At 34.1% G+C, this 27,515-nt stretch overlaps 1 protein-coding gene across 1 annotated transcript in view; it reads left to right on the forward strand.

Moving 5' to 3' along the window:
* The first annotated feature begins 223 nt into the window (after positions 1-223).
* Positions 224-27,515, forward strand: part of LOC138134717 (C3 and PZP-like alpha-2-macroglobulin domain-containing protein 8) — an 84,945-nt gene continuing 57,653 nt past the window's right edge. The window contains exon 1 of the mRNA XM_069053155.1: positions 224-365. The gene's annotated coding sequence lies outside the window, so the exon portion shown is untranslated. The remainder of the gene's footprint in view (positions 366-27,515) is intronic.

Here is a 27,515-nt window from a genome sequence, read left to right on the forward strand (position 1 = left end):
CCTTTTGTGAATAAAAAATGAAAAGCTCCTGACGAATAATGACACGATAAATAACACGTTATGAAACACAGTCGACAAGTAAGTTCGTGTTCAAAACATATGTCATGATCAGCGAACTCGCACACACCTCTACTGCATGACTGTTGCAAAGCTCGCGCAAGCTCCATGGAGCTTTCATTATGGTCCAGCGCCGAGACGCTTGATACCGTAGTCATTGGCGACGTTTTGGTGTGATTGCATCTCGCGTCGCGACGCTCTCATCACTGATTTACCGATTATTGATAGCGCTGTACTGGAGCTCTCCAGTTGTGCACTTTGTATCAGCTGCTGCAACTGCAAAGTAGAAGCCGGTTCGTTCTAACTGGGTAAGTGGGACGCGTTTTCTTGTTGCAGCTTATTTTTCAATTACTGTAAATTTATGTTTTTAATTTAAATAAATAATATGTTTAACAATAGTACTTTTTTACTTTGGGAAAATATTATTTTATCACCACTCACAATATTTGAGAATATAACGTATAATAAAATTTTTAAAAAGTTGATTTAGTTTTTTCGAAAATTTTGATTAATGAAGAACAGGTTACAACAATATGGAAAATGTGTTGGGAGTTTAAATCCAGGGGGTGTGGCAACGTTATTAACATTTACAAATATGTTTTCAGCTGGAAAGATAACGTCATTTAATGTTAATCCCAAAAAGCTCCCCATTCGTCTCATAAAGATGACAAATAATTACACTGAATTTAAAATGTAAAAACTGACACAGCTATTAAAAAAACTGTTGATCTCTTTTAAGTAACTACGGCTGCGTACAATATGTTGAATAATTATAATATGAATCTAAACATTTTGAAAAGGTAGAAGCAAACAATACTTTTAGGAGTTTTGTTCGGTTTCTATTCGGTTTTAAGTAATATAGAAATAAATAAATGTGTTCTTTTTTTAACATATTACGCGGAAGCTGCTCTCTTTTACTGCTTTGTATTCTCTTCTGTTTATGACGCTGCTTCAAAATTTACCGTATGCAACATTATATTTTTTTGGCTCAATAGAAAACTATGGAAAACAAGTTTGCCGCCTTCAAAAGGCTATCCTTGAACATATTAATTTTTAAATAGCGCTTGTATCGTTGCGACTGCACAAAAAAATCGAATAATCAAAACGGGCGTTATAATTTTGCATAATATTGAAAATATAATTTTTCAAGCTTAAAAATAACTACAACATTTTTATTAATATTCAATCAAATTGGTATTTATTTGCGTTTCTGGTAAATACAAGTAAGGCAAGATGTAAATAATAAAATTAAAGCCGACCACGTCGTTTCATTTTGCTTTGTGAATTGATGTATAAAATATTAAGCGACTTTTAGAAAGTGTTTATTTACTCGGGAAAGTTTTTCGCACAATTTATATTTTTAAAGGAGATATATCGGGTGTGTCAAAAAGGACGGACAGGTGTTTTAAACAGACCCCGATTTTATACCAAAAAATTTATTATTTTTCACTTTAGTATAATTGCATGATAACTCCTAGGATACGTAATACGTAAACATGTCCATAACAACCGGGGAATAATACAGGGCGTAATAAGAATAAGCGGGCGTAATGAATTCATAACGCCCTCATCAATTCAAAATTGCAAAGAAGCCAATTTTTTTTTTTTTAAGAACACGTATAGTGAAAAATAAAATCTTGTATGCACCACGGCGTCACCGAATGATTACGCCCATCGAACGATATCCATCTCTCGGGCTAAAGCCCTCGAGCTGGATTCATCGTTCTCCGGGCGTAATCATCGTTGTAACGCCCTTGGTGCATAAATAGCTATTACAGCTCAGTTGAAAAAAAAATTCAGAAAGTGAAAATGAAAATGGCAACAATGCAATAGGTAAGTAAAAACGACCGTATGTAGTTGTCATGGTTTTCGATCGCTTGAATATAAAAATCGCGCCTTTGTATTTCTCCATAGAAACGATTGAAGTAGTGACCTTCAGATCCTAGGAGTTGAAATGTTCATTGTGTCATTTGAAGCATTTCTTCCGATTTATTTATCAATAATTACACGAAATATGTAATAATTAAATTATCCCTGTTAAAAAACGCATCTAAAAAGTGAAACAACGAAATTATTATCCAATATTTAACCGATGCCACTGTGGTGTAACACGAGTCGCCCATGTGCATGGATGACAGATGTCAAAATCGAAAATAGCAAGATGGCCATTCAAGGTTAAAAAGGAAACTTTAGTAGACTTTATTAATATTATTGAACCTTCAATAGTAGTATAGTCCAATTTTTACCCTTTTGAGGTGACGTCACGATTTCCTTCCTCGCTTTCTCTTTATTGAAACGACAGAAACAGAAAAAAAAAAACAAAAAAAGGCACGTTTATTTATTGATGGTCACTTTGAGGTTATTTTATGCTTCTGTCAATTTGACAATTTTTAATTTCTTTCACTTATTACATTGATTACAAACATAACCTTTCGAAGCAATTGTCAACAAATTTGACACATTTATAGTTATTTATGATCAATTCAAATTTGTTTCTGATCCTAGCTCAAACATACGTAAAGTTACTAGATAATGACGTCATCGCAAAAGGGTAAAAATTGGACTATAGTATCGCGTGTTCAAATGAAATCCTGGGGTGGGAAGGCGTTGAAAACCGTCAATTATTGTACTTTTTTAAAGCGTAGATTAATTGGAGCATGTTGACAGCTAACTTAAAATTTAGAGCCAAAATATGTTTCTTTTTTTCTTTCTTTGCAATGTTTTACATCAAAAATAGAATAACGTAACGATTCCTATTCTCGAAGCAAATATCTAAGGGCACCCTTTGCTGAAAACAAACATGTTCGATTATGTCCCGATTAAACATAAACAAATATCATTCGTGAAAGAACGGCGGGAAATTCAAACTTTACACTGTTCTAAACGGTTTAATTTTTCCAACGCCTACTCAGTCCAGGATTTCATTTGAACGCCCGATACTAGTAATATTGCAAGAAGTTACTAGGAATTACTGGTGCCTTAAAATTTTAAAATCGTCATTTTGCTGTAACTGCCCCAAAGGAAATAAATGACTTCGTGTCAATTTCGTCTCGGTCTTCAATCTCTGGGCTTAGCACAAAAAGACTCGCTTCTACTCTTAATGATAAAATGTACTATTATTATCTACTATTTGACAAATGTAGTTGATAAATGGCACATTTTTATGTTTTACTTTTCGTCTTATAACAGCGCGTTTAGTCTGATAGTATAAGCTATCAAATATTAACCTATTGTAGGTAATCCATTTCATTAGAAGTTTTCAAGTTTAACGGTTTGAAAATCGATCACAGATTTTCCCTCCATTGTTTTGGGTATCGTCGCCAACAAATTCACGGTGATAACATTTTAATCCTTAGAAAAACACTTTGCCGTTAATATCAGTGATATTTTACTGCTTTATGCTTGGTTTCTGGTTGATGGAAGCATGTGAATATAACCCAAATAAACAATATTATGGTAAGTAAGCGGTAAACAGTTGTCTGAATTAATTATTTTGCGTAATTGTTTTACATCCAGGCAAGTGGAAAGACTCAAAACATTATAATTAATCTATAAGCAACTTATAGTTTCAGCATAATTGTTGCGCATTATCATAAACAAACAGTTTCTGAAATTTCCCTTCCCATCATTGGTATAGTCGTATTTTATTTTTAAGACAAAATTCCGGAGCGTTTGTTTGCGAAACCACGCAAGTAAACTCATTATGCTTCATTTCATTGTTGTATAATAATACATATTTGGTACTACACGAAATAAAATTTTGTGTGAACAGTGTGAGAGCTTTTTATTCAAAAAATACACGCTTCTACAAATAATTATTGTAAATTAGCAAATTTCTGTGAACGAAATCGTTTGCATAGTCATTACACTGCACAGTCCTAATTAAAGGTGCAACAATAGTTTTACTAAATAATATTTTCCACTTCAGGTACACTAAAGCCCAATAAATATTCCATATATTCTGCCTATTACGTCAGAAATAAATCTGAACGTGAAGCCACTTATGAATATTATGTTATTTTGTCAAAAAATAGAGCTAAGAGTATATATTGGGTGATTCAAAATTATTGTGGCTAAGTATGGCAACGGTGTACGAAAATTTATGTGGCAACTGTGTGGGTGGGATAGAGTTGACATTTCTTTGACAGGTCAGAGTCGCGCAATTTTGAAAACTGTCAAATCAATGTGCAATGGTATAAAAAAAAATCAAATGCACGCTTATGAAATGTCATACAAATGTCAATCATACCCCACTCACACAGTTGCCACATAAATTTTCGTACACAGTTGCCATACTTAGCCACAATCATTTTGAATCACCCAATATTTAGTTCCAAAAAATAAATAATATACTACAGCTTCGATAATACTAAAGCTTCACTAATGATGTAGTTTTTTTTGAGTTTTTAATGTGCAGTTTGTTCCAACAACATAATAAAAGTACAAAACTCTGGCCCGTTAATTAACATTCATGTTCGTTAACATTTCATGGCATCAATACTTGTAAATTAGAGAGAAACTAAATTTTCATGCTTTGACGGTTTATATCTTTTGGGATTCATTCTCGTGTTTGGCTATTATGTTTGTTGTTAATTAGTTGGGTCGGTTGTTTTGCAGTGTAGTTTGTGAGAAGCTATGAATCAGAAATTGCATCAAGTTTCCGAATATGTTCAGCGATATAAATGTCATATTATTATCGTATTCCCACTAATTATTAAAGTTTGTTATTTCATTAGACGAATGATCAAGAAAGTTATATTTTTTGAGCACGATCCGCCATAAAATTCCTTTTTAATAAGAATTACGCAGACCTTACACCTCTGAACAAGTTTTCTTGACTGATTGATGCAAACTTGACTGAAATAACGAGCAAAAATTTAAACATTAATTAATTGTCTTTTAATTTTATTAATTAGGTAAAAACTAAGTTTTTAATCTGTACTTTTGCAACTGATTACTAAAGTTGTGGCCGAATGAAAAAATATTTGACTGACAATACTGACATTAATTTTGTGGTTTTGTCGTTGTCAGACACTGACGTATTGAAACAATTCTCAATAACTGAAGTGCCGACGAACAAGCAAATGACATTTGGGTCAGACAGATGATTGACAACCACAGCTCGGTGCTAATTTCGGTTAGATAACTAATTAACATGGCCGTCATACAACATGGCAAATTACTTTGCGATCCGGTAAAATTATAATTAAATCAAACTCCTAATTTAATTATTTATTGCGTTGGATAAGTAGATTTAAGAAACAAATTACATTTTCCTAAGCGGGTTTTTCATAACGCTTGACTGCGTTCGTCACTGGGCGTCGCAGAGAAGTTCGTGGGAAGCCGGCTTAACAACCTACTGTTGGAATGAGCAAATTCGTCAAGATCTGCTTTGGCGCGACTCGGAGCTTTTTCCGAAAAGAAAAAGAAATAAGTTCTCATTTGGGGCTACTCGTTTCGGCTTAGTTGCATGTTTTCGCTACCACCAAACGGATTATTAACTTGTAAACTATTGTTCTTTTGTTCTACGACGTAATACGCATTACAAAAATAAAATGAAGGAAATTGTTTAAGCAAAGTAAATGTGGTACGTATCTACGTTGGGTTATGGCAAGTATCTACTAAGGCAATTTGTTGTCCAGAAAATTCAATTATATTATCAGACCATATCGTCAAGACGAAGCACTTGCTCGAAGAGTTTGTCAATATTACACAAATGCTGCGATGAGAAATTACGTGTAGTTTCTGTCTTTTCGCAGGAAATTTTATGAAATAAATATTGTCCGAAGTTTTATTAAAGTGCAGGAAAGGCGAAACTGTCACATTTGTAACAATTTCTCAATTTTTAGATTCTCCAATTTTAATCAAAGGAACTTGATGAACTTATTTATTATAGTGTTTCCTCAATAATCAGTCATATCTTAACATATGCCATCGACAAATGATAGCTTGAATCAATTCTATTTTTTTTTTGTATTAATTACTTGACAATGTATTTAGCTAACATACGTGTCTAATATCAAATACAGAGAATGTGTCAATCTATATAATGCTTTAAGCGCTAAGCTGTGATAGGTTTCAGGAGAGGCTGAATGTAACGTCAATCAGAATATTACAATGATGTTTACAAAACAAACAGATCAATTCGATACGATTTTTGAATAACAATTTTAAACCTCTCCCATCACTATCAAGTCGATCAGATTAACAAGTTGTTACTGTTTTTATTACCACAGAAGAGAAACTAATATCACGCGTTCAGTTGAAAACCTGGGCTTAGTAGGCGTTGAAAAATAAACCATTTGGAACAGTGTAAAGTTTGAATTTCCCGCCGTTTAACACGAATGACATTTGTTTATGTTTCAACATGCACATGATTGAAGATGTTTGTTTTCAGCAAAGGGTGCCCTTAGATATTTGCTTCGAGATTGGGGATCGTTAGTTATTCTGTTTTTAACGTAAAACATTGGAAAGAAAGAAAAAAACAGAAAGAATTTTTTATTTATAAATTTTAGGTTAGCTGTCAACACGCTTTAATTACAAGTGTCAATTTACATTTTAATTGTGCCTCGCACAGTTTAATGAAAATTTAACAATTTACAAGCAATTTCAATACCTAGCGAGTACTTAAAGTACTGTTTTGTTCCACGATTGTGTCCAATAAAGCGCAAAAGTGAAAAAAAAATTCTTCACGTTCAGTTTGCATATTTGGGTGTAACGCTTGTCTCGAATTGTTATAATGTTGCAGTTGCCGTCTAGAAGCAGTAAAATTAAAGTAAGAAAGTAGTTACTTCCCTTAATGCGCCAATAAATTTAATTGCTGTTACATTGTTGTTTCATTAAGCGATTCCGCGTCTGTTTCTTTGTAGTCGTGCGCGTATACTGCTGTACATTCATCTTGTAAAAGCCCACCTCAAATTAGACACGTTTCTAAAAAAAAAGCTCAGACAAAACCCCTCTGAAAATTACGCAAGATCCGGACTTTGTGAAATCCGTACTCAGTAGCTTCTGTCTCGACGTGACGTGAAATCGAAAGCAAACTTGCAATAAAATCGAATTCGACTCGGTCGTATTTGCATTCGAGAATAACCCTCCGAATAGCAAGTGAGCAAAAGGCTTGATTAAAAACAAATTTCTTACACCCTTCTAATTTTTAATCCGATTAATTGCTTGTGTATATGTTGTGTTCTCTAATTAAAATTCAAATAAATGGGGGGATTTTTTATCGCGGATCCTTATTTAAAATTTTAATTGCTGACAGTTTTAATTCAGCAACTGTGTTAACGAATGGCAAAATAAAAAGGATGTAAATGAAAAATGTTCCAATTTAATATTAATCCGACGTGCTTAATCTTCCTAAAAGGGTTGCGTGAAGACAGTTGCCTTAATGGAAAATTAAAATATCTGACAGCTTACAATTGACTCGGAAAAAATGTAGATTACATCGAAAACGCCAATTATGGGATTTTATTGACCGTTTAGATTATCTTAATGGTGAAGGTTCACTTTGAAGTAAATCGTGGGGAATATCGGCAATTTCCGTTTTAATTGTCATTCGAAAGGTGTTGGAACACGACGTTTTTAATATTTCCGTTGGACAAAAGTCTCAAATGAATGGTGAAATTGCATCCAACGAAACTAACTTAAAGTTATACCGCTAATAACTGGAGACGAATTTAAACCAGTTAAAGCATTAGCGCGATGAAATAATTAAATTAACTGAGAATGGTAATATAAACTGACATTTTACGAAAAGATGAACTGACATCAAATTACGTAGAGTAGTGCAAGTTTAAACTCACAACAGGCTCAATTTTGCACTATTTTTGCAAAACATAATTTCTAAATTTATTTAATGTCGAGGTGAGTGCCCACGGAAGTGTATCTTGTGGAAATTAATGCAAAATGTTGAAAGCTTGTCAATATTGAATATGCGTTCAGGCCTGAAATATTCCGTTTTATGGGTAATGGAAAAGGGCATTCAATTGATACTTTCAATCAACTGTGCGAAATTTCCGGTTATCTTTTCAATTTAAATTTTAGTAAACACCATGCCTTTGGCCAGCGAAGCGGTCAATTGTAATTCCATAATGTCTACCAACTCAACGAAATAGAAAAATTGAGTGCGGACGAAATGCCGGGGTTGGTTCAATTTAAATTTTTCAAGCCAAAATGTCAGTTTCAGCCTTTTTGACGAAGTGCTGCTAAAATACTTTTTTCTACTCATAAAGTAGTCATTTTCACAGCAGCATTCACTTCATTGCCTTGGCAACTGACGAGCGGCAGATAAAGTTATTATCTCCACTGGCGAGCGGCACATAAAGTAAACTAGCTAAATTATTTGAAATTCCTAACCCAAATTTTAACAAATTCGTTTCTGAATCTGACATATTGAAAGCTGAAGATTTTCGGTTGCCATAACACCAAGGAACTAAGTAAATTTCCGGTTGTATTTTTATTTATGTTATTGAAATTACTAGATATAATTGTTTTATTTTCACAGAATTCCGCTACGACATGACCGATAATTTCCAACGCCTGCTCTGATTTATTTTCTTTGTATGTTTTATATTGTTTTATTTTATGTATTAGTTCTATAACTTCGCATAAATAGGTTTTTTATTTAATATGTGCACTTTCTCGTTCACCGTGTCAAAGTACTCCTAATTATAGAAAGTTAATCTCACCCTATGCACACATGTAGGCCAAGTGCAGCTTTTGAACTTTGACTCTTAAACACGTGTAAGTTTCTTACTCTTTTTGAGGGCGACATTTCCTTTCAAGTCAACTTTCCGGTGGAAATAGTCGCTCGCTTATCCCTAACAAGTTGGCTTGTTCCCGCATGTAGTACCTGAGTGGGAAAGTTTAGTTTCCCTTGCGTTCAGTGCGTGCCCAACTAGATCTGATAGCTAATGCCATTCAAACTTTAACTCATATTTGAGTACTCTGGCTTTAGGCCAAATTAAGTTTGCTAGTCGTTTCGAATATCTCGTCGGTATGCCCAACTTTACGACAAATGATTGAATTTGTGCCGTGAATTGCCAACAAAGTGTTCATTGGAATTACCCACGCATTCATGTCGCCCGATGCCTCCCTCAAAGCTGTAATTATCCCGACGTCAATATGCGACTATGGACAAAAAATTAAGGCATTAATTAAAAAGGAGAACGAAACAGTTTTGGCGCATTTCCAATCCGGGATTTTATCCGAAATTTGATTTCCTGATGAAAACTGCTTGTTCGCTACAATCTGGTCACATCCTGTTTTTGCTTCTTGGATTTTATAACTCCGTAAAAATAAATACAATTAATCGTTTATCAATAATATCAGAAAATCTGAAGAGCTTAGGTATTCATAGATATTGCTTTTAAAGAATTTACATTTGGCAAAAAATTCTTCGTTTATGAAAATATCGAGTGTTCATTTAAATTTTAAATTTATCCTCAAAGTTGGCGTTGAAGAGTCGATTGTGAACGCACCACTCGTCAGTCTGCAGAGTAAAAACACAAACAATGCAAAAAGTGAGGTTAGATGTGATTAAACGACTGATCCGTAATCTGTAATTCGTGGTACAATTGCGGTCACAGAATCTTGGCCACAACTGACATTTAACTGACAAATATGTGTGAACTGCCCTTTATTGAATAACCCAACTTTTGACTCAATACTGTCATTTCCCGGCTTTTTTGATGTCACAAGAAACACTTCAAAGTAATTTTTGACTTATGTGATTGTCATTTTGGTCCCAGTTTTATTTGTCCATCGACTGTACATCCAAACAATGATTAAATAATTTCTATTGAGAGCTATTTGTAAAACAAAATTTCAACAATTATGACGATTTCGTTGATTTGATACCATCAAATATTTTCCACTTTGTAAGTAAATCTTCAGCACAAGTGAGAATGATTAACATTTAAAACAGTTTAATTATTCACCCAAATCCACGTCAAGTTTCTATTTGCATCTATTTGCGTCAACTTAATCTTTATTTAATGTGTTAAATTGTTAATTAATTATACTTTCTGCACCTGTAGTATAACAACTCTATTTTAGAGTTGATCTTAGAATGTACAGTCGCGAGCACTTGGTCATCAAGATTATTTTGAAATTTCCCGCTACTGTCACAAATTAAAAATTTTGCCTGCTTAATTAGGACCAATGTCAATAAAGCGTCAATAAAAAAAATGTGTCCAAAATTATGGCCCCAATATCTAATTTTAACAGAGTAAAAATTATGTCGCTGATCGTACAGACAAATGCAAAAAAAGGAGACAAGAAGTTTTTGGCTGCTTGGTCGTCTTCCAGTTTTTCGATTTTGGTTGGCAGCTGACTACCACTGTATTCTTGGTTGCCTAGCCGAATGCAAAAAAAGTGAGAAGAAGTTGTCGGTATTAGAAAAGCCACATTTATACAATAACATTTTGAGGAAAAACAATTACAGGAAACTGCTTTTGTCTACTTTTTTTCTTTCGACTGTATATGTCAGAAGCTAGGGTGGCAACCCAGTTTGGACTTCCAAAAAGTTGACAAGATCTTGACAAGACAAGACAAATAGAATTTATTAGAGCCCGTTTCACATTAGAGCAGTTTCCATTGCGTCAAAGAATGACCTTGACTACCAAAATTTATTGTTTGCGACTGTACTATTATGGAACGTGATCAACAATGACTGAATCTATTGACAATGAAACAATTGAAAAATATTGGTGTTTTTTGTATCGTAATTGGCACTGACCGGATGTTTTAACTTGACACGACAGTAAAAAAAATAGGTTATGTCGGTTATGTTTATGCTGTTACAACACTGTCATAGCTGAAAACCGGAAATGCGTTTAGATTGCAGTGGTGCCAAAATCATTCAAATTTTCATTGTTACCAACAGATTCATTCTTGACCATGCGTACAATGCTTGAAAAAATGGCGGATGCGCCGGGAAACTTCTGGATACAAAAATTGTTATTTCTTCATTATTTAAAAATATACAATTTAAAAACTGTGTTTTATGGATTTTCAATGAGCAAATCATTATAAAAAGAGACATCTTTGGATTTGTACTATTGATAAATGATGATACATTTAATGCAATCACGTAAGTTTGGCACTTAATTCTTTTCTACAGTTGGACATTGTTTAAACAAATAATGTAGCATTAGAAATTCAAAAATATTATATCGCGCGACCAAATGAAATCCTGGGCTGGAAACCGTCAATTGTTGTGCTTTTTTAAAGCGTAGATTAATTGGAGCATGTTGACAAATAACCTAAAATTTAGAGCCAAAAAAAATCTTTCTTTTTTGTTTCTTTGCAATGTTTTACATTAAAAATAGAATAACTTAAAGATTCCTATTCTCGATGCAAATATCTAAGGGCACCCTTTGCTGAAAACAAATATGTTAAATTATGTCCCGATTAAACATAAACAAATGTCATTTGTGTCAAACGGCGGGAAATTCAAACTTTACACTGTTCTAAACGGTTTAATTTTTCCAACGCCTGCTCAGCCCAGGATTTCATTTGAACGCGCGATATTTATTTTTTGATCGCCAGCCCATTTTATAAATTTAAAAAATTTTAATTAGCCATGAATGCGCTACTGAATCGTACGTTCTCTTACAGTCATTAAATATTACGTTGTTCCTTTTTGCTTGTTCCATTATAATGGAGTCAATGATAAGTTGTCCTTTACGACCAAAAGATCCCTCGATACCACCTTTTTGTTCTTCTAATGATCTTATTTTTCATATTCTTGTAAGACACGAAATCATGATTTTGTAGATTGTTAGTAAACAGGTAATGGACCTGTATTATTATTATTGTTATTACTCTTTTAATTTTTTGTTGGCGAATTTTATCTATATCTGAAAACGTTTCACCGTTCCGTCGTGAAAACATCCTGTTTTTGTTTTGTCCAAAGTAAAATCTAAACAAAAAATATGAGAAACCTAGTTCGTGCTCGTGAATTTTCTGTTGAAAGTTCGTCGTGTTTACATCCATATTGATTAAGAGCAAGTTTCCTGTGGATGCAACGACTGAATATCAACTACGGGGTAATTATGTGTAATTGGAAGCTGACCGCTACACATTTAATGGTCAAAATTCAGGGTCCGAAACCGCGCATTAAGTGGTTTTGGTTCAGAAATCTGCAAAAGCCATCAGAAACGGACCGACCCGCATCAATCCGTACAAGCTCCCGACTAACGGATGTACTCCATTAAATGTCAGATATCTTACGGTGTCGAGGTTGGATAACGCATATTTTAGCCAGTATTAATTCCAATAAAGCCGCACCGGACTCACCTTGCATTCATCTAATTCACCCCATTTAATCCGATTTATCCAGTTTATTGTCGTATTAAGTTCCGGTACGGTAAATCATCCTTGTTGCCTCGACAAAAATATGTTGCCCTCTGCTGATTGTTTGGGCTCGACTGGGCTATCTTGATGCAAACAACAATTTAGGTAACCCTTTGATGATGTATTTGCAAGAGTACACAGATCTGGATACTGATAGGTTCGACCCAAAAGTGAGATTGTAAACCGATTTAATTACGACTTAATTCTCGCACAGATTAAAATGAAGGTATCACGTTCTCATTTACAAACAGCAAATACAAACCTTCCCATCTGTATAAATAAATATTTGTTACGGGAATTTAGCGCCGCCCCGTTGCAGAAAAATCTTGAATATTAACAAGTCAAACGTATAAATTACAGAAAACGCCCTTAAAAAATCACTTCATGAGAGCTTTGCGGATAAAGAGAACGATTCGGAGAATGTATCGATTTAGTAATTTACGTTTTGATTCTCATTTCCAAATCTTCTTTAGATCATCTACATTTCAAATTTATGAGAGAACCGGTTCCCAATAGACATCATTATAAGTGGTGTTTGTCATATCCATTTCAATATTCATCAAATTTTCGTATTTAAAACTTTCAGCTAAAAACGGATAGAAGTGATAGGTACAGCTTTGAACATAATTAATAACAAAGAAAAAACTTTTTGGCCTCCTCAACCTTAAATGATATGTTTACACATTTTCAACAGGCTGGGTATCTTGATTTTAACACACTAATCAAACTATCTGTCATTTTACCGCACGGAGTGTGTAAAATAACAAGAAAATTTTAAGCTTTCTGGAACCTCTAAAAAAATGTTTAGGGAATCACAAGTAAAGTTCATTTATACTAAGACAAGATACCGCTACCATTAAATCCGCTCAGTTTTCAAAAGTCTAAAGTCTAATGGCGCTATCTTGTGGTGTAAATTGTAAGCGTGTCAGTTATCGATATAACAGATAACTTTCTGCCATTTCATTAATTAAATGTCAGTCTTTGACAGGTTTTGCAAAATTATTGGTTACAACAAATTTCAAATTTGAGAAAATAAGTACTTAATGGGTCTTCGGCCAAAAAGATTAATACATTACTAATGCGGTAGGCATTTTACATCGCTCGGTTTTTATTTAAACACTCCCGCTGCGCGGTCGTGTTTCAATCTAAAAACCTCGCGCTGTAAAATGTAGCCTACCGCATATGTAATGTAAATAACTATTTCGTAATTTAATTTGTGTTCAAATTTTAAATTGGTTGACAATTTTAAAATTTTGTCTTTTAAATAATTGAATTAATTGTTATTTTTATCAGACCCTGAGACAGTTTCAGCTATCAGGTCATTTGAAATTGATTTAAATATGGATTAAAAAGCGCGTTTTGTGTGATCATGCACAATTTAATTACGTTTAAAACCCCACATTGTTGAAAATACCTCTGAATTATTAACTGGAAATATAAATATCATAGAGCTTAATTAGATTCTGAAATTCGTTTGCGGACATATTTATCATACCTTGCTCACACACTGGAACCATGCCGTAAAATTTAAACCATAAAGAATTTCATTTGGAACATTAAAAGCTTCGGCTATATTATATGTACAAAGATAATTCGTGAGTTTTACGAACGGTCCATATTTATCTTAAAGCGATGGTAGATAAGAGAAAGTTTGGCACAAACGCGATTAGTAAAAAATCACCGAAATCCTTTTAATAAAATTGTTACCCAAACGAGCTGAAACACAGAATTCAACAGCTTTAGATTGATTTTCAAACTTACAGAAAATAAAAGCACGTACCTATAGACCTCACTTTAAAATAAAAATGTTAATAACAGTTCACACACGAATAAAAAGCTGAATAGTTTAGACATTTCGAGCGTTAATCCTGAATGTGCATAAAAAGCCTAATAAATGAAATGCTGAAACAGGTTTAAATTTTTAATGGTGCATTCGGGTTACAACGAAATGCAGGCATTAAACAATTGAAATGATTTAAAATACCGTTTTGGGTACTTGATTTTTTTTCAAATCATGGTGCAACAAATGATAAACTTGTTTAAAATACATTTTTTTTTGCTTTTAAGTTTGAATCTTTGTTGAAAGGTTTTCGTCTTACTTTAAGAAAAGGAAGTTGGCTGTAACTTGCTTACTGGATAAAAAATTTGTCGATAATGTATAAGAAAGGTTAAAGCAGAATGACCTTTCATTAGATGAAATTGAATTGAATCGATAAATGGCTGATGAAGTGATGACTCACTTAAAATTAGTCTGTTTTAGTTGGGAGAAACTGTGGTCGAGACTGTGCCATAAAATTGTAATTATAAGACTTGGCTTATTAAATGCTCTGGTCCTAGTGCATTTTGATGTTGGGCATAAGTTTGTTAATAACTGGTGATTCTGCGAGCGCAATATTCAGATATTAATTATTATTTCCAAGTGGTAATCACGAATGGGAAGTTTTATCGCACGAACTATAGGTGAGTGCGGCAATCCCATGAGTAAAAAAATACACCTTATGTAAGAGTTCTTCACAATGTTTTTTCTACGACTGTAATAAGTAAAACAATCAATATCAAACTGCCAAAATCACGAGACTACTTCAATTCCTGTTTTCAATGCACTTTTATGATCCGGATATTTATGTGCATGTATGTATTTGCATAAGGTCAGTGTAAAATAATGATACGAGTATATTGATGCCGCTGTCTTAATCAAATTGTGCTTTAAGAATCTGATACTTCTGCGAGGCTTACTATAGACCTCGATTTCTAATCCGGCATTTAGATTTGGGATGCCAGAAAGCCGACCTTAGGCTGTAATGAATTCCGGAATGTCCTCTTGCCGCGTTCTCTTCGCCTTATGCATAGGTGATGAGTTCATGAGATTCCCTGAAGCAGGGAATAATTAAAAAAAAATCAAAACTACAATTTTGACAACTATTAAAAATTCACTTCTTGTTTACGGAAATGAAGTTGAACAAGCTTGGTCATATCCAACTCAGCAAATCATCACTGATGCAGTTTGGTGACCCCTTTGCGACCGATTTTTCTGCTGCTCTGAAAGTCATGAGCATACACTTTGTCATTCTGTTTTGCTGGAATTCTATACCACTCTATATATTATAACTCCTATCCGCATATATCTGTAACATCTCTATATTTTATTTTTCTAATTGACTTTAGAGTTGAAATAAAACATTAACCGATTTGTTTTCGAGAAGCTCCAAACTTAAAACCTTCCCGAATAATCCTTGACATACTTTTCCTAGACAGATCTATTTGTCTGATATAGTTATTTAAGCAATAAGAAGTATCAATACTTCTTGAAATTCGAGGCCGAGGCAAATATGTCAATTATGTTCAGGCATTTTGTAAATTACTTTCATGTTTAGACCATGAAAGACCACCACTTTTGATTTAATCGTTTTACCTAAATAAAGCACATAAGCTCGTTAAATCGATTGCATCGAATTGCACTAGAATTTATTGGAAAGTGAACATCTGGCTTGTGTTTCAGTACAGTTTCCTGTAGTGCAGTAGATACTATCCTGATAACACCCCAACAAATATCAATGGCTCTTTCGTAAAAGCGTTGTAGTTGTACAGAAGCTCTTGGCTGCGTAGCAATCAATTCAGGTTACAATATGCAACAGCATTTATTGTGTTGTCACACCTAAAAAAGTTTTGAAATTCCAAAATTGCCATTTGCAACTTTAGTTGCCACTCATATTTATACGTGCGCCACATCTTGGTTTGGCCCATTGAATTATTATTTTTCACAACCATTTATTATTGGTGGTGAATAACAAAATCTGAACGTACAAGTTTAGGTACTGATGCTGCAAAGCTCTAATTGGATTGATTAATTATCTACATTTAGAGTAACTTCTCTAAAACCAGAACTTGAATAATATTGAACTACTGAGGAATCAAGTATAGATTGCGGCACTATATCGTTTATTTTTATTACATAACAAAAGATAATGACTCCTTCGTTTGGAGTGGAAAATGGCCAAACTAATCTTTTAGTTGAACTTAGAACAATTCTGGCATCCCTCTTTCATATTGACAAAATTGAGACTTGTACAAACTTTGTCAAGGACATGAACCGAGAGATCCAGGATTCAACTACCTCAAGATTAAATCCCCATCGGTTAATAATGCCATAATAAAGGATAGTGTGTTTTTATTTATCACGCGTTCAAATGAAATCCTGGGCTGAGTAGGCGTTGGAAAAATTAAACCGTTTAGAACAGTGTAAAGTTTGAATTTCCCACCGTTTGACACGAATGACGTTTGTTTATGTTTAATCGGAACATAATTGAATATGTTTGTTTTCAGCAAAGGGTGTCCTTAGATATTTGCTTTGAGAATAGGAATCCTTACGTTATTCTATTTTTAATGTAAAACATTGCAAAGAAAGAAAAAAAAGAGATTTTTTTGGCTTTAAATTTTAGGTTAGCTGTCAACATGCTCCAATTAATCTACGCTTTAAAAAAGCGCAACAATTGACGGTTTCCAACGCCATCCCAGACCAGGATTTCATTTGAACGCGAGATAATTCTTGAACGCCTCATATTCAAAGATTGCATAAAAATATCGATCTTTTTGGCATACCTAATGGGATGCCATGATTAATTTTTTTAACGTTGGACACACTGTTTGATTTCCGTCACTAAAGTGCGTGACATGCGGACGTATCAAAATGTATATTGAGTGATTCAAAATGATTGTGGCCAAGTATGGCAACTATGTACGAAAATGTATGTGGCAACTGTGTGGATAGGGTAGAGTTGATATTTCTTTGACAGTTCATAGTCGCGCAATTTTGAAAACTGTCAAATCAATGTGTAATGATATCAAAAAAATCAAATGCACGCTTATGAAATGTCATACAAATGACAACTCTACCTCATCCACACAGTTGCCACATAAATTTTCGTACATAGTTGCCATACTTGGCCACAATCATTTTGAATCACCCAATATGTTGTTCACGTTGAGTTGACAATTTCAAGATCAAATAATTTTATTTTTTGGCTCTGTAATTATGTTTTGTAAATAGTGACATGCAGGTAAACACCGTTCACGTTGGTTATGTTGGTTAGCTGCATGTCACTATTTACAAAACATAATTACAGAGCCAAAAAATTAAATTATTTAACCTTGAAATGTTCAACTCAACGTGAACAAGGTTTACATAACATGAATTTCCCGCCATGTTTGAGGATTCTTCTATTGTAAAATAGTAAAACTGACAACAATGCACTAGCATTGACGCTATTTATAACCTCAAATTTAGAGAAACATAACCTAATTCAACAGAACTTTTCTACCAAATTAAATGCAAAATTTTCATAGCCTCCCAATATGCTAAAACAACGTGAATGCATTTTACATAGCTGAGTAAATAATTTTTGTCGATTTTCAAGTAGAATTTAAGAAATGTAAAATAAATATTAATTGCATTAGAAAATCCGCGTTTCTCGCTTGACTTTTAAATGAGTCTTAATTGAAAATCTGTAATTCAAAACCGTCGGCACGCCTCTGTTTTGTCTTAACCACAACTTATGTAAATGTGGTTGTGTGCAATCAAAACAGCTCGATCCCATTGGAGCCTTAGTCAGTCATTAGTTAGGGTTTCAAGCGAGATCCGTTAAACTCTTGACACCCTAGTTTGTGGGTCGCCTGTATATTTCCTCCCTTTATATAAACCAATTATCTCTTCACAACTTGTGTCCAGTTTCAAACTACTACCATAAGACTAGATTAGATACGGGATTCGTGGTGATCTCGTTGGTATTTTGACATGTTTTAACAAGTTTACCAAGTTTCGGGCGCGCACCATTTTCCCTAAACTACCATGTCAAACTTAACCAAAATTATATTTTAATTTATAGCCTCAGTCTTAATGGAAAGCCGGAACGTGCATTTCAGAACAGGAAATTTTCACCGGCAACATTTTTGTCGGTTCTGGCGAAACACATCCAGCTTCCGACTGCTCCTCAGTGTGTGCTAATTCATGCATTAACTCGCTCTTTTCGGTTGCACTTTCACGTTTTTTCCGCTCATCTGCCAATTACGCCGGCTGCAATTGTCTTATTTAATTTTCTTTCTGTTTACTTTGTCTCAGATTTCATAATTCCTGACTTCCCGACTTTCCTGTTTTCATTTCATTATAACAGAACGTTGGAAGTTGCAAGCTTTTAATGAAAATAAAGCCCGCCAACTTTTAATAACAAGAATAGCTCATTTAATATAATTATTTTAAATGTGACTGTAAAATACTTCCCGTGTCTTTGTCCTGTTTGTTTACCGAGTCGTGACTGAACAACAAATATCACTTTTAGTGTGTATCTTTCATAATTAATATTGAAACGTGCTGAAAAATGGATCGTCGCTGAAACTAAACACACGAGTCTTTCCAGAACGATCATGTTATGTTTGCAGAAAGTGAGTGTGGAATCGATTAAACCACGAAATAAGTTGAGCAATTAAAGTCAAAACTTTTCGGATCAATAACCGAATTAATGGCGTATTTATAAAGCACTCAAGTTCAAAGCATTCACCGCTGCAATCAAATGGTATATAGGCGTCGTACAAATGCAGAACTCACGTATAAAGTAACCAATTTTCTTGATTTGAAGCCTTATTGACAAAGAACTTCATTAAATTTTCTGGAGCAGCCGAAATCTCTTAGGTCTTTGTGCAAACACCCATTGTTTCTTTTAACGGCGCGTAATTAATTATTAATTAAATATCAGTTTTTAATTAATTTGACTTTCTTGCAAGGTTAAAAAATTTAATTATGTATGTAGGTTCGCTCCTGTCGCAAACTTTTTTATGAATAGGTTACAGAGTCTTAAAAGTTGTTATTCTCGCAGAATAGCTTTATTATTACCATCGAAAAACAACATCCCAGACATTTTTTACTGGTTTAATTTAATACTACTTTCAGTTTTATTAATTTAAAAACTAATCTGGCTGTAGAACAACGGCATGATTAATGTCCCATTTTATAGTCAAAACATGAAAATCATTTCGAGCTTTTCAAAACTACTAACATAAAAGTGCACATAAAATTTTATGTTTCTAAACTGGATGACCCACTTTATACCATTGTTTATGTTCGCTAATAGTTTCGCGTCGATATTTAGATTTCTGTAGTGACTTCGACGACATAAATTCTGTCTCCATAAAATGCATCCATTCTCGGAATTATTACAAAGTAGAAAACACAACTCACAAAATTTTAGTCGCTTCATAATTAAGATTTCACGAGACAATAAATAAATGCACAAATACAAATTTATTGCACTGACTTGTTTACAACAAGTCAGTCCTTATTGACTTTCAAAATCCAAGTGGAGAACTTCCGGTAAATGATTGACGTCCTTATTTTGCGATTTTGCTGGGGTGTAGTGAAGTGACTTCTATTTTCTGGGGAACACTCCTGCATAGTAATTGTACAGCGAATTATAGATTTTTATTAGAAGGTCTTTTTGTGCTTCGCCCAATTGCCGACCTTGACTTCGTACCAGTCTTCAATCTCCGGGCTTAGCACAAAAAGACTCACTTCTACTCTTAATGATATAATCTACTATTTTTTAAACCTTGTTGTGCGATCCGTTGCCTGATTTCTTTGTAAACCTCTTCATTTAATTGCTTTACACACGTTCTCTGAATATAAACGTAGCACCCCCTGTGCACTTTCTAATTTGCATCCGCCCCCAGTTTGTCATCTAATAAGAGGGGTGGCTAGTGACAGCCACCATCTGACGACGCTTCGGTGATCGAACGCAAAATTTACGCAACTTCCCAATTCGATATTTTTAAGAGCGAGTGCATAAGCTGTGGCTCCCTTTCCTCGCTCCTCTCGCTATCAATCAATTTAAACTAGGAAAGTTTAAAAGAAAATGTGTGTCAGTTCTTCATGTTGCTCGTTGCTTGGAGATTTATATCGAGCCGATAACTATTACGTTTTCCGGGGGCAATGAATCATTTGAAACCGTGGCGTCAACAGTTTCAAACTTTGCCAATTTATATCCAGCTAAAGTTCACTTGATCGGACAATGCTGGTTTCAGAAGACACGTCTTGGGATTCTGAACGAATGATTTTAACAGACTGCGGAGGATTCAGGTACAGTAGTTTTCGTTCTGTGCCACTTCCTCATTTCGGCATTGCCTCAATCAAGAATTCGAAGTCACGTTAACGGGGGAATTTTACGCTTTGAAGCACTTAATGGAATTCGCCCTCGCTGTTGTCTGTTTCTAATTAATTTCTATTGGCAAACACGTAAGTGCATAATTATTCGATACGAGGTCGTCGAAATACCGAACACGTTTGCTAAAAACTGATCACAAAAAATGTTCAATCAATGATTTTTTCTCAAAAAGTGATCTAATTAATTTTTTAGGCGGTAATTTCACGTACTCACAAGCGAACGAAAAGTAACTCTTTCCCACTTTTTCGAACGCTGACCGTGACGCCATCTGTTGGTCTGTTTAGTAAGTTAGCAACGAAACCGACAAAACCGATAATTGATAACTGATAATTGTCATAAATTATGTAAATAAGTAATTATATTGCAAATAGTAAATGTCTAGTTTTATCGACTGATAACAAATACTATAAAAAAATTGTTAATATCTATTAATAAATTTATCTATTTGAAAAAGGTAGATACAAAATAAATTTGTAATTTTTCCAATGATGTTTTTTGCTTAGTAGTTCGTGCGGTCGCATAAAAAATTTAATGTGCACCTCGGCTGCGCCTCGGCCAAAAAACTCAAACTCGGACGAAAAAGAAGCACTTTTTGGCCTTGATACACAAATAACTATTCTTAAGCAAAACGTTTAAAAACGTATCTCCTTTACATCAAGAAGGACATAAATAGTTGAAATAAAAAAAGAGACAATGTATAAAAATACCAGGTCACACTGTTAAATTATGCCGGCGCATCCACAATTTTAATCTTTGATTCATTTCTTACACAATAATTATTGTTGTCTTCAGATAAACTTCTCTTATGTGTTTTAACTAAATGAAACAATAAAAAACAATGAAAAAAGATCTAATAGTAATTTTCCCGGGCAGTAAAAAATTAAATAAATACTACAGTACGCACATCCACCCTATATTCCATTTCCAAAGGTATAAACATGTGGACGGAATCAACGAATCAAAACCAATATTCAAATTCCTTCAACGGTAAAATTAGTTGGATGAAACCTGTCACGAGAAGCCCAAGTCAATATTGAAAAATAAAAGTTTTGGTTTTTTTCGTAGTACATATTTATAGGTTTTTTATTTAATTTTTTTATTTACTGAAACCAGACAATGAATAACAGAGTTATGGCTTGAGGCGCTTTTGCGAGACAGTCTAATGGAGGAAATCTGCATAATATAAAAACCCCACTTGGGTGATAAGAATAAGAAAATGAGATATTTATTTTATGTTTCTTTCACAATTTGACAGGAAATGGTTAAATTAAAACTCGTAAAAAATCATAAAATAATAATACGGCGGCTGCAACACTCTCATCATTTGATCAGTGAAGTCCGCGGTCAGTTCTTGGATGGGTGACCGCTGGGAGAAACCATGTCGTGTAAGAAGTGAGGGTATAGCAAAATATAAAAAAAATATCCTTTTGAAGGAAACATAGAGAATCGTAGAGATATTCGTAATGATAAAGAAATCCGGCCTCGATGCCACACCCCCTTTATAGAATCAACGTTCGAATGAATAATGTGGGGCAAAAGTAAAATGCGTTAAACTGAGACCTACCAAAATAGTTATTAAGAATCAAGGGTGTTATAAGGCTGATAACGCGCGAGGTCGGCAAAGTGAAACTCGGGGGAGCACGCCAACCGAGGACGTATCATTATAACACCCGTGGTGCTTTCAACGTTTAATGTCCGACTAGTTTCGTGTGTTTCTGGATTGACAATAATTTTATTAATTTATACCAATCAATCAAAAGTTGTTTGCAAATATGTACATTAAACCTGGTCGTAACTAAGCAACAAAGAACTTATAACGCCCTAGAGCCTGTTATTTAAAGATAACGCCCTAGGGTATTATTTCTAGAGTAACGTATCAGAAAATTGCGTCATCATCATTCGATAACTATAAAGTCGGATATTAACTGTATTTTTGTTTACAACATTCTATTGTTTTGTAGAATTTGTTGGTTGGATTGTTTCTTGTTGTCTGTCGAGTTATTTTGTAAAGTTTGCGGTTTCTGGAGTGGGAGACAAAGTGGTGTTTGGGCTATTTTGGTAAAGGTTTTAATGGAGATAAATGTTGCACTAGAGGCAAAGTCGCACTGCTTTTACTGAAAAAACCGTGTCAAGAGACCCATATCCTTATTTTCCACGCTTTTGAATAAATGTGTTTACCTGTTCTTGGTCACACAGCCAGTGTTCTAATTTATGCCCTCCGAGCACTCGAAAATTCTTTGATGTTTCACACTTTCTCGTGGCTTTTCTCTTTCGGGTTGCTTCATATTCAGGTCACACACATTTTGCTCCGGGATGAGATGTTTTTATACACCGTAGCGTTTCTGTTCCAGGTTAGGCCCTCCGGTTTTACTTTATTCTACATATGTATGGACCATTCTTTCATCACGTTTTTCAAGCTTGCACCAAACGATTTTTTTAATTTCTTTATTTATGACGTTACGGTAGGGTCGACTTGCCAGGCAAGACTTGTTTTATTTAGTTTCATCGTTGATCCCTCCGGAAATGTGTGTTTATTGAAGCTTCAACAACGATTTTAATAATGTAGCAGCTTCGTATTATTTGTAATTTGTTGTACAAATATGAGGAAGAAATGTAAGAGACGTTAGGAGTCTCGGAATAAGTACCACCTAACAGAACTACATCCGATGTTAAATGGTTGCTGTTGGGGTTGTAATATCGTTACGTAGGTAAAGTTTTTGTTCAACATGATGTTGGGTCTGTGCTTTTATCGGCTGCAGCGCAACAACTTTAAATGTATCCTCAAAGTTTAATAAAAAGCAAAAGGATGTAATACTTAGCACGGCAAAGTTCAAGAATAGTAAGTAGCCCATTTGCATATTTTACATTATTAAAGTAACAATAAAACCAGCGTTGATTGCATTAAAATTTCAGCAGCCCTCTCTCTCCTCAAATATACGAATGATTTTGTTACGTTTTCACCACGGAAAATCCATTTACATATTCTTTTCTTCCTCATTTCATCATTTTTACGTACAAACTTTGACAGCCGAAAATAAATGGTGTAGTCACTTAAATATTTGATGAATTGGTGTTTCCTCTTAAAAGTATTTTCTTGTTTCCCAGTTCTTTTAATTTCTGTGTAGGTTTTTCACGGCCACGTCTGAAACGCTGAAATACGAGCAAAAGTTAAAACAAGTTTTCATATTTCACGGGAAATTCGTATCATTAGTTTTTCATTAAATTCCTGTTTAAAACTCGTTTTTATTCGTGAACATTTTTTTTTGCTGAGAAATTGAAACAAAATTTATCACCCGTCTCGTGTTCACTTTCTCCCGTTGTCGACAAGAATTTAATTTATATATCTTTTATTAAGAAAATTTGTCAGATCTCGCGGTTCGAATCGAATTCTTTTGTATTTTGTATTTCAGTAATGTCAACAACCATTTGCCTGTAAAGATTAATGTTTTGTTGTAAAAAATATTAAATCAAAGGGCATAAATTCATCTTTGATGTTTAACTAAAAGAACACAAATAACATACTTAAATGGAAAATTAAGAGTTAGACGTTTGAGAGTACATAGTTAGCCAAATAGTTAGTAACTCCAGATCGAATTGATAAATAGAAAATCAAGCCACTGTTGGATAAAGAATTGAAGGACCTTTCAAATGATGTGGCACATGAAATCCTTTACTTTTTAAATTTCAAAGATGACAGCGCCCCCAGGACCATACTTGCAGCTTTAAGCTTCATGTTTATCTAAAAAAAAAGCAGTATATTCGATACCCTTTGACTCGATTCTCGACTGATAGCTCTATTTCAAAAGTTTAAAAAATTGATGGTTTTTGTATTTGATTTGCATTATTAAACAACTGAAAAAAACACTTTGTAAAATGTATATCTGTAAACCGTAAACACATTAACGAATTTCAGTATATTGCGCACAGGTTCTGATTCTTAAAATCTCTAAATAATAGCTATTTTCAATACAAGTGAGCAAAGTAGTGCATTTAATCACGAATAGGGAAGTTGGGCGTCTGAGCTGAAGGCGAGAACCCCAACCGTACGAAAATATTTTTCCTCACTAGTGATTCAATTGCCATCTTTGCTCATTATTTTCAGTGAGCAAAGACCCAAAGGGAAAAAACGCTTTCTGAACTTGATATAATAATAATATTCGTATTGGTACCGAAATATTCCAGATGTTGAAAACAGGGATCTGTTAGTGAACTTGATCCGTTAATACAGTGCGGCAGCTACCATAGGGAACTGCATGAATTTAATATCGAAATAGTAATACCGAATACGTTCAACTTCCAGATAGAGATATTCCATTTCCTGTCTTATGTACACCTCCACATGCTGCTACTATATTCGCGCCGGAAATAGTGGACGTTGTTCCGAATTAAAGGGATCCAGAGCCGTACGACGACTCATTTTAATTAATTTGTTGCCCACATCCCCTTGTAGATTATTCAGTGGAGAGTTGGTTGCGGTTAAAACGTTATACATATTTGTAGAATTTATAGTGAAGGACGCGCATTGCTAATTTGTTTGTCCTACTCAGAGAATACAAATTCTAGGAATGCTTGTAGGTTTTCAACAGAGTCGGTTTGTTTGCAATAAGCCCCAATTATAGGTAAATTTTCAGCAGAATGTTGCAAAAACCGATGAAACAACTAAATTGACACGTGAAATCTGAAACAATGCAGGTGCAATCATGTCCAATCGTGCTAGTGTAACTTTTTCAGGACAGTGATTGTTTTGTAAATCTGACGCGGAATTTAATAAAAGTTGCGGAAGCGCAAGTGAAAATGTTGTGATTCGACAGATCTGAATTTTATGGTGGTAATCACGACTGTAATTACAGTATTATTAACAGTACTTATTATTACAAAGTGTCGCTAATAGAGATATAAATGTGAATTGACGGGTGCGGCGCTTGAAAGTACCGCTCATGGGAAAAGCGTTTCAGCCGGCCATGGCCTAGTTTCAGAGCATAAAGCGAAACGACGGCAACGGAAAGATAAAACTCGGAAATTTGGATGTTCCCATGGAAAGAAAGTGTAATGAAAAAGTAGGAAGAAGTTTTTTTGCCTTATTTTCTTGTTTCTGTGCTGTAAAGCATTATTATTAAAACAGGTTTGTTACAAACAACACGTCCACGTCTCTAATTTCTTAGTAATATTTTCATAACGTAAGTCATAAAACAAATCTACGTTAATTTTTATTCTTTTAGATAATTTGAATTACCAGATTATAATAAGTAGGACGCTAATTAACGCGCCATAACATTTTAATGAAAGGAAATTAAGAAAAAATTGTTTTTATTATCTGTTGACAAATCTTGTAGAATATACAAGGTGATCAACAAGAAAACAAATCAAGAGTGCTGCCTCGTGTTTTGTTTTATTGAAACGTCTTTCTTAGCTTGATCGTACACATATGTATACTTGCGATGCACAGGTTTTATTGGTTGCCTACCTCTCAAAAATCTAATTAATTATTAATAATTAACGCTTTATCTTCAATGGTAAACCCATTTTACCGCTTATTCTGGGATAATCGTTGCTTAAATTACAGGAAACGTCCGTTTGAGACCACAAATTGTCTACGTTCATCACTTTTTCGATAATAGTGTCTAATTTCTCAAAAGTTTATACTTACATAGGTATATTTTATTTAAAGAAACTAATTTTTCTTTGCCTTCGGCTTCATTTAAAGAAAATTCGGTATTTCAATCATCTAGACTTACAAATACAAACAGCTTAATCTTCTCACGTTTCCAGTTATTAATTTAATTATACAAAAGTGTTATTACATTATTCACATTCATTAAATTATGAGATAGCACGAACATTGAAATTCCACATTTTATAACTTAACTTAATACATTTGGAAATAAAAAAAAAGTTGGTATATGTAATTAAGTGAGTGTTATGAATACCCTTTAACTATGACTCCAAATGAAATCAAAAGCACATGAATAGCAACTTTTATAAGTCGAACATAGTTTTTGTAAAAAAAGTAGCGTAACCTCTAATAAAATCGTTTGAAGCGTCCATCAAAACAACTTAAAGCTGAAACGCTACGTAAGCCCATTTACGTCAGTGGTGAAAAACATCGGCAGACTCTTTATGTCGGATATGCTACGAATCAATATCTGAAAAAAGTCTTTAATTTGGAGCATTTTAAAAGGCAACCGCAGAATCCAATTTTCTGTTTCAGGAACTGTAACAGTTTTAATAAAATTTTTCTGGCTCGTTCCTCTTCGTTATTAATTAATTTACATGACAAAGGCGAACATGACTTATTCTGCACAAAATATACAACGGAGCCTTGTCATGCTTAAAAATGTTAACGTAAACGTAAAAACATGACGCTGAAAACAATACATTATGAAAATTGTTTCGCGTGACCGTATTGTGATGGATGAGTTAAATGGAGGTTTTGCAGACGGTCAGAGAATAGGCGCCACCGGGAGCTATTTTACCACTTTAAACTTTACGCTTTCAGGTCTATTCTAAACTCATTTCGCCAGTTTCTGACATTTATTTTTTGTCTACGTCTGCCACATTGAATAATCATTTAATTGTCTAATTAACGAGTCGTTTGTTACAACGTTGATTAAAACACATTGTTGGTTCACTCTATATCGAAGATGTAAACAGGTGCTTGCCTTTCATACAAAATGTGTATTTTTATAAAAATTGCATATACACCATGTCACTATGAACCCACAACGACCGCAGCGTAAAATATCGGTGACAGGGTCAAAGGTTATTACGTGTCGAATTCATAAGCTTCATAAAGTCACTGCAGTCTTGGCCATAAATGGATAAAAAAGAAAAAAACGTTATAAAAGTGCGCAGGAAAATTCTGTAATGGTTCTTTATTGCACTGTCTGCTACAGA

This window comes from Tenebrio molitor, chromosome 7 (genome assembly GCF_963966145.1).
Source record: "Tenebrio molitor chromosome 7, icTenMoli1.1, whole genome shotgun sequence".
Classification (NCBI taxonomy): domain Eukaryota; kingdom Metazoa; phylum Arthropoda; class Insecta; order Coleoptera; family Tenebrionidae; genus Tenebrio; species Tenebrio molitor.